Source organism: Stenella coeruleoalba, assembly GCF_951394435.1.
Source record: "Stenella coeruleoalba genome assembly, chromosome: 10".
Taxonomy (NCBI): Eukaryota; Metazoa; Chordata; class Mammalia; order Artiodactyla; family Delphinidae; genus Stenella; species Stenella coeruleoalba.
Window position 1 is genome coordinate 41,543,941 of NC_137156.1, and position 8,982 is coordinate 41,552,922.

Here is an 8,982-nt window from a genome sequence, read left to right on the forward strand (position 1 = left end):
TCCAGCAATCGGTGAGCACAGCCCTGTCCTGCTCAGCTGTTCCCTGCTGATCTCTTTGCTAAGTGCTACGGATGACCCAGCTCTTGGGAGCTCAGATTCTAGTTGAGGAGGCAAGAAAAACACAAATGAACTGACCACAAACCACACAGTACATACCCAAGGATACAGCGGATTAATCCACATGGTACAGATGATCAATCCTGTAATAAAGTTGAACAGGTTTGCGGAGAGCTGAGTCATCACGGAAACTTGGAGGAGGTGAGACTTCATCTGGGCCATGAAAGGTGACAGGAGTGGGAAGGGGCTGGGGCGTTGGTGAGGGGTGGGGAGTGGAAGGAGGGAAAAATCCAGCAGGCTCGTGAGTCTGGCGACAGACCAGCCCAGTCAGGGCGGGGGTTTTGTGGCTGGGAGTAGAAGTGAGCAAAAAGATGGAGTGAGCCCAGTTGGTGGAGACCCTTGGAAATCTGGCCAAGTATCTCATTCATTTGTTCGCAATTTCATTCATCCGTCCTTCCTTCCTTCCATTCATCCACCCAACAGATATTTTCCGAGTGCCTGGTGCCTGACGCACGGTGCCAGGGCCTTATAGGAAACCAGGAAGTGTGAGGATTGTGATGTCATCCTTAAGAACCTTATGACTTAACAAGAGAATAAAGACCCTCATGTGAAAATATCACGGGTGCTTCAACAGGGGATGGGGGCCGTTTGCTTAGCAGTGCAGAGTGCTACACAGGAGAGCAGAGGCAGTGAGGACTCCCTGCCACATGGGGTGATCACAGAGGTGAAGCTGAGCCTTGAAAGGGAGGCAGGTCTGAAAGGTGATCAAGAAGGGCGGGTGTTCCAGGAAAAGGATCAACAACTACAGGAACGGGGAATCAAGCATTCTGCTCAGGGCACAGCGAGTGGCCTGTGTTGACCACAGAAGGATGATGTACGGGGCACCGAGGGAGATTAAGATGGAAATGGAGAAACCCCAGAATGTGAGAGTTAGAAAGGGCCTCTGGGGGCTTCCCTGGTGGCGCAGTGGTTGGGAGTCTACCTGCCGATGCAGGGGACATGGGTTAGTGCCCCCGTCCGGGAGGATCCCACATGCCGTGGAGCGGCTGGGCCCATGAGCCATGGCCGGTGAGAGGCCCGCGTACCGCAAAAAAAAAAAAAAAAGAAAGGCCTCTGAACCTTCCACCTCTACTGCTAGCTCTCACCTGGAACACTGCAGGAGCCTTTCTTCCCCAGACTGGGGAGCTCTCTTCTTTTTTGAACTGAGAAACACACAGGTAGTAGTCAGAGGAGGATAACTATTTGCAGACAATCTCCAAATATCAGTGGCTTCACATTTCGATCCACTTGGGTTGGCAGAGAGTCTCTGCTCCACACAGCCATCCAGAGATCCAGGATCCTTCCATCCTGTGACACCACCATCTTCAACCACAGTCCTGAAATTTAGACAGCATAGAGAAGGCAGACCTCACATCCCATCCTGTGGCCCTACCCAGATGGAGTCGGGGGGCTGAGATTACTTTAATTGTGTGCACAGGATGAGGAATTGGGTTTGATGAGAACCTAGTGTGTCTCTACTGTAACCTTTCTCCATAAACCTCACGTCAAATTGATACCTGACTTATGGGGGGAGAAACAGAGACATAAAGAGCAAGTGGGGGGCGTGTGGGGTTAGCAGGGGACTGTTAGCGCCAGAACTGGGGGTTCTGACCCAGATCCTCCCCCAGGCTGTGTCCTCACACAAAGAGTGTGCCCAGAGTGCTGGCAGATTGGCTTAGCCTCTCCCCAACCTCAGTTTACTCATCTGTCCCACGGGACCTCTGACTCGGTCCTCAAGACAAGTGATGGGGAGAAGCAGCTGCTCCTGACCCCCCCACACACACCGGCTGGGGTGCAGGGACAGGGGCAGCCTGGGAGACAGTCAGCCAGCCCCACCTCTGTCCCTCTGGAGTCCCCTGTGTGATTGAAGAGGAAGCTCAAAAGCAGAGTGTTATTACAGCTTTTCCATAATGCAATGTCATCAGGAAGGCCTGGGCCTCTGGGCAGCACCCTGGCAGCCCCATCACTCTTCCCAGCTGCACAGAGCCTTTTCGACCATGCTGGAAAGGGCAGGAAGCAGTCTAATGAAACACATGGCAAGGCAAGACCACTCTCAGCATCTCTTCAGAATGATCTAAACTTCGGACTTTTGATTTAAATCTACATCCTCTGTGGCCAAAACATAAAACAGAAGATGAGGGAAAGAACAAAAGTGAAAGTGTGGGTGCCAAGAATCAGAGGGGAGGGAGCGAGGGAGGAAAGCAGCTCTGGGATGACACCAAGTCAGGTGCCGGACAGACAGGCTGACTTGCACCCAGGTTGGCTCCTTTCCATTAGGCATTGCTCAGAACCCCTCCCTTCTGTCACTAAGCTGCCCTGAGATGGGACAGGAAGTTTGAGAGCTCATCCTAGAACAAACTCCAGAAATCTACCCACCCCCGATTTGCCCTTCACCTTTCTCCCTCAGACCTCTCAAGAGGGGGTGGGAATGTTCATTGCAGCTCTGTTTACAATAGCCAGGACATGGAAGCAACCTAAGTGTCCATCGACAGACGAATGGATAAAGAGGATGTGGCACATATATACAGTGGAATATTACTCAGCCATAAAAAGAAACGAAATTGAGTTTTTTGTAGTGAGGTGGATGGACCTAGAGTCTGTCATACAGAGTGAAGTAAGTCAGAAAGAGAAAAACAAATACCGTATGCTAACACATATATATGGAATCTAAAAAAAAAAAAGTGGTTCTGAAGAACCTAGTGGCGGGACAGGAATAAAGATGCAGACATAGGGACTTCCCTAGTGGCACAGTGGTTAAGAATCCGCCTGCCAATGCGGGGGACACAGGTTCGAGCCCTGGTCCAGGAAGATCCCACATGCCGCAGAGCAACTAAGCCCGTGTGCTACAACTACTGAGCCTGTGCTGTAGAGCCCGTGAGCCACAACTACTGAAGCCCATGAGCCACAACTACTGAAGCCTGCGTGCCTAGAGCTGGTGCTCCGCAACAAGAGAAGCCACTGCAATGAGAAGCCCTTGCACCACAACGAAGAGTAGCCCCCGCTCACTGCAACTAGAGAAAGCCTGTGAGCAGCAACGAAGAACCAACACAGCCATAATTTAATTAATTAATTAATTAATTTTTTAAAAAAAGATGCAGACGTAGAGAATGGACTTGAGGACACGGGGAGGGGGAAGGGTAAGCTGGGACGAAGTGAAAGAGTGGCATAGACTTATATATACTACCAAATGTAAAATAGATAGCTAGATTCCATATATATATGTGTTAGCATACGGTATTTGTCTTTCTCTTTCTGACTTACTTCACTCTGTATGACAGACTCTAGGTCCATCCACCTCATTACAAGTAGCTCAATTTCGTTTCTTTTTATGGCTGAGTAATATTCCATTGTATATATGTGCCACATCTTCTTTATCCATTCATCCGATGATGGACACTTAGGTTGCTTCCATCTCCTAGCTATTGTAAATAGAGCTGCAATGAACATTTTGGTACATGACTCTTTTTTTTTTTTTTTTTTTTTTTTTTTTTTTGCAGTACGCGAGCCTCTCACTGCTGTGGCCTCTCCCGTTGCGGAGCACAGGCTCGGGACGCGCAAGCTCAGCGGCCATGGCTCACGGGCCCAGCTGCTGCACGGCATGTGGGATCTTCCCGGACCGGGGCACGAACTCGTGTCCCCTGCATCGGCAGGCGGACTCTCAACCACTGCACCACCAGGGAAGCCCTACATGACTCTTTTTGAATTATGGTTTTCTCAGGGTATATGCCCAGTAGTGGGATTGCTGGGTCGTATGGTAGTTCTATTTGTAGTTTTTTAAGGAACCTCCATACTGTTCTCCATAGTGGCTGTATCAATTCACATTCCCACCAGCAGTGCAAGAGTGTTCCCTTTTCTCCACACCCTCTCCAGCATTTATTGTTTCTAGATTTTTTGATGATGGCCATTCTGACCAGTGTGACATGATATCTCACTGTAGTTTTGATTTGCATTTCTCTAATGATTAATGATGTTGAGCATTCTTTCATGTGTTTGCTGGCAGTCTGTATATCTTCTTTGGAGAAATGTCTGTTTAGGTCTTCTGCCCATTTTTAGATTGGGTTGTTTGTTTTTTTGATATTGAGCTGCATGAGCTGCTTGTAAATTTTGGAGATTAATCCTTTGTCAGTTGCTTCATTTGCAAATATTTTCTCCCATTCTGAGGGTTGTCTTTTGGTCTTGTTTATGGTTTCCTTTGCTGTGCAAAAGCTTTGAAGTTTCATTAGGTCCAATTTGTTTATTTTTGTTTTTATTTCCATTTCTCTAGGAGGTGGGTCAAAAAGGATCTTGCTGTGATTTATGTCATAGAGTGTTCTGCCTATGTTTTCCTCTAAGAGTTTGATAGTTTCTGGCCTTACATATATGGAATCTAAGAAAAAAAAAAAGGTCATGAAGAACCTAGGGGTAAGATGGGAATAAAGACACAGACCTACTAGAGAATGGACTTGAGGATATGGGGAGGGGGAAGGGTAAGCTGTGACAAAGTGAGAGAGTGGCATGGACATATATACACTACCAAACATAAAATAGATAGCTAGTGGGAAGCAGCTGCATAGCACAGGGAGATCAGCTCAGTGCTTTGTGACCACCTAGAGGGGTGGGATAGGGAGGGTGGGAGGGAGACACAAGAGGGAGGAGATGGGGGGATATATGTATATGTATAACTGATTCACTTTGTTATAAAGCAGAAACTAACACACCATTGTAAAGCAATTATACTCCAATAAAGATGTGAAAAAAAAAAATGAGAGAGGGTGGGCACAAGTAGGCTGGGAGACCTCGGTTTATTCTAACGTCCTTTCTCTTCAGATTCCTTTGGTGAGAGATGACTGGTTGCCAGGGCCTGTTGTCAGATAGTGACTAGTGCTTGGAGGGAAAAGGGGACCAAAACTGAGAGGGCTGCTACTTTGAATGGGGACCAGGGAAAGCCTCTCTGAAGTGGCATTGAGTAGAGAGCAGAGTGAAGGTGGGGAGGCAGGTCCCTGGGGCAGATGACAAGATATCTCAACAGAGCTGAGGGGTCTGGATGTATTAGGCTGAAATTTAAGACCCCAGCGTCTCCCAGCACACCTCCAACACATACGTATCTTGAAAAAAAGCTCACCTCCAGAAAAAGGCAGCAGTCTGCTGCCAGCATGACCCTTCCAGGGGCATTAAATGACTAGGTCCTCCAGTGCAAGTCCGGACCCACTTTTAATGGTAACATATCTGGGTACTGCAGCCAATCATTTCCTCCAGTTGAAGAAGCTGAAAGAAGAAAAATCAGGCAATCGTGCCCCACAATACAGCTAAATATTTAATTCGGTTTTAATGTTTACATTATTAACAGCAGCATTACAAAATGATATTTTTACTTTCAAGCGATTTAAATGTGCGATTCGGTGTTTCAATGACTGGGATCATTATAATTTGAAAAACTGAAGCAGCGCTCCCTCCCTCCACTCTCCTCCCCCTGATGGTGCCTGGTTTCTATAAAGAGCTAGTAGGGCTCCAAAAAGCCCAGATACCCATCCTAAATGGATCGGGAGGTACAGCCCCGCTGGAGTTTTTCAAGGAGCCAGGGGAGGCTGCATTCAGTGTGGAATGAGCGACAGTCAGCAGGTGGGTGTTAACATGGTCATCGACTTCCGGAGGGGCTGGCACTGCCAAGCCACATTCCAGGCGACGCCTATTAATGTGCCCAGAATGGCACCCGGTGACTGACAAGCCAGTGAGCCCAGACTCAGGCTCCAATCACCCGCAGGCATGGGGGGGCGGGGGTGACAAGGTAAAACAAGGCCAGAGATGCCCCCAGTGCCCCCTGGGAAAATACAGAAACACACCATGAGTGCAGTTCACAACGATAATGCTGCACGGAGGCCTGAAGAGGCATCTGATGGAGGGGTAAGTGCACGGGCTCTGGAGTCAGTCAGCTGGGGTCCAGGTCCAGGCTCTGCCACTTACCCACCCGGTGACCTCGGCAAGTCCTTGTCCTTTCTGTGCCTCAGTTTCCAACTCTGTAAAATGGGGATAAAAGTGGTACTTTTCTCTGAGATCCATTGTGAGGACCAAATGAGTCAATAGGAAGGCCTTTAGAACAGTGCCAGGCACAGAGCAAACACTCAGTACGTGTCAATTTATCATTATAATTCCCATTTTAAGATGACGAGCTGAGGCTCAGAGTGATTAAATAGCCCACCGAAGTTTGGCTGCTCCAAACGCCTTTGCCTTTGCTGCCGCTCTACCTGGAAGTTGCTTTCGCCCCTCGTGTGACTCAGGTCTCTCTCAAACACAAGCGCCTCCAGGCCACCCAGACCCCACCCCCACCCCCATCACTGTGGATGTAGCACCCTGCCCTGACCCCTCCCTGGCACTTATCACATATGAAATTATCTTGTTCATTTACTGAAGGACTGAATACGTATAAAGCATTACGATGATTATTGTTATTGTTATGGTATGTTTGCTTGATTGTCGTCTGTTTCCTCCCACTTAAATGTAAAACCCGTGCGATCAGGGCCCTCACCTGTTTTGTCCACCACAGGGAAGGAGCTCAGGGCTGGCTTCGTGGGTGTGTGACCTGAAGGCAACCCCCCGCCCCTCGCCCCCGGGTTAATGCTCTGCTGTTACTGTCTTGAACTTTTTCATAATCTTTTAATAAGGAGCTTCACATTTTCATTTTTCATTGGGCCCCCACAAATTGTATAGATAGTTCTGGATGAATGAATGAATGAGTGAGTCCACATTCCAACCCACGTCTATCAGCCTCCACAGCCTCACTACTGAACCATCAAGTCAGACAAGCCTGCAGTGGGGGGAAGAGAGGTGGGCACTGAACCAGGGCGACCACAGGCTGATCCAGAAGATGCTGTGCTGGGGAAAGGAGAGCCTTAGACAGAGGCACTGGTTCGGGTTTCCCCTGCTCCACTTGTTCTTCTCAACCTCTCCTTGTGCTTCCGCTTGTGCCTCAAGTTAGGTGAAAGCCATGTTACTCTTTCTCTTGCTGAAGACAGAGGGACCTCTGTCCCTGCCTCCCAAGACACCTGTTGGCCAGCCAGGTGCTCTTCAAAGCCACAGCTGTGATGGGGCCTCAGGCAGACCGACAAGGCCTTGGGGCACCCAGCACAGCCCTAGGTGCCTGGGGCTTGATACTGATAGTAAATAGATATAACCCTCCTCTTTGGGCCTCGGGACAGCTATCAAAACTATGTGGTTATAAATATGTTACCCAGTCCAAGCTCACTGCACGACAGGCCAATAAATCGAGAGACGAGTTGTTGGGGCATGGAACAGTGACTTTATTCAGAAAGCCCGCAGACTGAGAAGATCATGAAGTAGTGTCCCAAAGAACCACCTTCCCAGAGTTAGAATTCAGGCTTCTTTTATACTAAAATGGGTGTGGTTGGTTGCTGCAAACTTCTTGGTGCCGGAATCCTTTGTTATTGCAGCAGTCCACATAGGTCCAGTAGTAATAATGCCCTTGTAAACCTCCAACAAGACAAATGGTATTCTCTGTTCTGCAACTTTTTATCTCTGTATGAATGGAAAGTGTTATACCTTTAAAGCTCAGAGCCTTGAGAATGGGCTATCCTGTATATCTCAGGCTATAGGCAACACTCTTGTAGCAAAAGCAATAGATACAAAGGTTAAAGTAAAAGAAACAGATCCAACATGGACTCAGGTTTGTTCTTCCCCATTACAAATACAGCTGTGGTGAGAGTGGAGCAGGTAGGTACTATTGGGCTGGGAATGCGTTGGGGGTGCCCTTGAGCGCCTTGTTTTCCACTCCCCCTGAACTCACCTCAAGTGGGCATCACACACCCTGGGTCCCCAAAGGTTCTGATTCATAGGTCTTTACCCTTAAGGACTTCAGACAGTTCAGAGCTGTTCTCTGTTAAAACCACCCACTGATTTTTCCTCCTCCCTCTTCCGCTCTCCCATTCTGCCCCAGGCCTGGCTCTTGCTATGGAAGGAATGTCCCTCCATTCCCACTTATCCAAATTCTAACCATCCTCAAGGCCCAGCCCAAATGCTATCTCCTTCGGAAGCAATCCCTGATCTTCCACCTCCTTATCTCCTGAACATCTAGAAGTACTAGTTCTTTCTCCAAACTCCTAGTATTTCCTAACACTTCAATGAAAGCCCTTGTCACTTTTAACTTTGTGTTTTGGTTATGTATTCACTTCCTGACTCAGGGCAGGAGTCTCCTGGACTTATGAATTAGGCAAGGTGAGAAGGAAGAGGTTTGCGGGAAGCCAAGTGTGTGCACAGGATGGTCCTGGCTAAATTCAGGCAGTAAAGATGCAAAAGGGGGCTGAGACTTTCTTAAGGAAAATCTGGAAGGTGGGGATATCTTTTGAAAAGAAAAATCAGAGCATCCCACATGATACGCAGCTGGAGATGTAGAAGAGAAGGCTTGGTAAGACAAGTTTTTCCAGGCTGAATCAACCCAGATGACGTTGCTCAAGCAGGGAAAAGTAGCTGGCTTGGGGAGGAGGCGCTCAAAAGGATACTGATAGAAGCTGGGGAAAGAGGGACAGAGCTGAGTAGCACTAAAGAAGGAATTGTGGCAGATCACCAAATGGTAGCGACAGGTACAGGGACTGTGAGAAAGGGGAGGGGGGCTGCGAACCACGTGTGCATGCTACGTGATTAAGTTCAAACACATCTTCATCGAATAACCACTTGTATTTACATGCAAATATAGTCGCTTAGGCAATTAGCAGAGGTCTCAGAGGAGGGTTTTTTAGTCTGGAGCTTGTGCAGTCACTGAAAAAGAGAAGCAAGCTATCCCTGGTGTACTCCACGACTGACTTGCCCCTGGGAACCGGGCTGGTTCCAGGAGGACGAAGACTGAATCAGCCGGCCCTGCAGAGACAGGGGAGCAGCGGCCCCTCCCGGAAAGCGGCA